Here is a 2,500-nt window from a genome sequence, read left to right on the forward strand (position 1 = left end):
ACGGCGGCGGAGGGGCCGGCCCGCGTCGCGGGCGGGCGACGGCGCGCAAGCGGGACCCCGGAGTGGAAGGGCCTGCCTCCCGGCCCTGGCGAGCGAGGCGCCGCGCGAGAGCGAGCGAGCCCGTGGGCGCGTGCCGGGGGCAGGGCCGGCGGGCCGCGCGAGCCCGCCGCGAGGAAGAGGGGTTACGGGCCCCCGTGGCATTCCGAAACCTGTGCCGGCCCGCCGCCGGGCCGCCGCCGGGCCGCCGCGCCTCGCTGCCGATGCCGACGGCACCGGACACCGGTGTGGCCCCCCCGCCCGCCGCGTCCCGGCTGCCGCGCGCGCGTACCCGAGTTCGCCTGTCCCGCACTCTGCGCCGCGGGGCCGAGCACGGGGCTCGGCCCGCCGGCGGGTGCACGGCCCTCCCGAGGCCGCGCTCGCTCGCCGAGAGCCCGCTGCCGATTCCACCGCTGCCGGTGGGGGACCGCCTCCCCCCGTCTCTCCCCTCTCGCCTCTGCTGGTGCCCGCTCCGCTGCCGGTGCCCGTCTCCGGGAGCCGCGGCCCGCCCCCCCCGCCCCCCCACCCCACGGCGCTCCGCTGCCGCTGGGGGGGAAGGGGAAGGGGGGGGGGTCCGGCCCAGGGGAGGGCCCGGCGGGAGCGGGCGGCAGTGCGTGTGAGGGGCGGCGGGGCTTGGCTACTCCCCGGCGCCCGCGGGAGAGGAAGCGGCGGGCGCGGAGGCGAGGGAGACGGCCCTCCGGGTTGGGACGGGTCCCACGGGTCCCCACCCCTAAGCTGTGGGGGGCGGACCCGCGGCGGGCTGCGGCGGAGCAGCCCGTCCGCAGAGACCTGCGGGGGCAGGCGTTCCGGGAAGGCGCGCGGGGCGGGCGCCGGGCCCCCGAGCGGGGGGCGTCGCGTTGAGGCCAAGCGAGGCGACGGTTCGTGCCCGAGTGGGCGGCCCGAGCCACGGCTCTCCTCCCGGGTGCAGCTGCCACCCGGCGCCGGGTTACTGAGGGAAACCCCGGGCCCCGGGAGGAGGACGAGGTCGTGGCGGCGGGTGTCGGGCGCACCCCGCGGGCGGACGCTCCGCCGAGGGGCGCGGGGGCCGGCTGGCGGGTGCCGGGTTCCCCCTCCGCGTCCCGTCTCGTCGCCGCTGCCGAGGCTGCCGCCGTCGCCGCGAGGCGGCGGCGGCCCGGTGGCGGGCGGCGGCGGGGGAGGCACCCCCGCGGGGATTTCAGGTCGTTTCCCTCACCCCAGGGCCAGGTACCTAGCGCCCGCGCTTCTCCTGCCCCCCCCTCGGTGACCCACCCGTGTGGTCCCGTGTGCCAGCGTGCTCCTCCCGGGTGCCGCACCGTGCGCGCCGCACCGGCCGTGCCTTCCCCCCCCCCGCCTCGGCTTCCCCCCACCCCGGTCCTTCCTCCCCCGCGGTGGGGGTGGGGGGGGCGGGGAGGGAGGGAGCGAGCGAGAGAGGGGAGAGGGCCTCCGGCCACCGCGGCCGCCGGCAGCCGCCCCGGGCAGGGATGGCCATGGGCCCCGGGCTCCGGGCCCGAGGGTTCTCGGTTGGAGAGCCGGGCGGAGGTTTAAAGACTCGGGCGGCCCGATGCGACTCGCGGAGGCGGCCGGGCGTGCTGCCGGAGGGCCGGGGGGTCGGCGCGCGCGGGCGCCGCGCCCCCCCATGCCAGCCGGCGCGCCCCGTGCTCGCCCCGCGGGCAGCCGGGACGGAGAGGGGTTACCCTGCCCCCTCTCTCCGCGGTCTGGTCTCGGCGGAGAGACGCCGCGCGGTCGGCCTAGTTGCCGGCCTGCCTCGAGCGTTGCGAGCCGGGCGCGAGCGCGTGCTCGCCGCCGGGAGGGCGAGCCCCCACCGCGGGTGGTGCGGGCGCCGAGCCTCCGCGCGTCTCCTCCTTCTCCCTGGCCGGTGCTTCTGGGTCTTCCGCCGTGGCCGCCGTCGGCGGCGCCCTACCCTACGCGCCCGCCCCGGCACTCTGCCGTCCGGGGCGCCCGCCTCGCTCTGCCCCGCCCGGCTCCGCCAGGCAGCGGGGGGGCGGTGGTGGGGCGGCGGCGGGGGCGGCCCGCCCCGCTCTCCGCGTGGAGACGGGGAGAGCGGGCGCCGTCCCCGTCCGTGCCGCCTTGCCCGCCTGCCCGCCGCCGGGCGTCTGTCCGCGGAGGGGACGGGCGAGCGCGTGGCGTCACCCGCGAGGCGGTGTGTGCGGGCGCGCGGGGGTGTGGGCGCCGCGGCGGCGGCGGCGGCGGCGGTCGAGCCGGAGGGCCGGCGAGGCGAGCGGGGAGCTGGGAAGCGCGGGGCCGGCGGGCCGCAGGCGCGCGGGCGGCGGGGCGACGCCGCTCCCGGTGGCGGCCGGGCTCTGACGCCTGGGGCGGGGGGGGGGTGGTCTGCGGGGACGGACCCCCCCCAACATCCCGAGGCAGGCGGTGTGGCCGGCCCGCCGCTCCCTGCCGGGCCAGACCGAGCCGGGCGCCTGGGCCGGACTCGAAGCGAGACAGGGTTTGTCCCCAGGTCGGGAGCGAG

Source organism: Dromaius novaehollandiae, unplaced genomic scaffold (genome assembly GCF_036370855.1).
Source record: "Dromaius novaehollandiae isolate bDroNov1 unplaced genomic scaffold, bDroNov1.hap1 HAP1_SCAFFOLD_116, whole genome shotgun sequence".
NCBI classification, from domain to species: Eukaryota; Metazoa; Chordata; class Aves; order Casuariiformes; family Dromaiidae; genus Dromaius; species Dromaius novaehollandiae.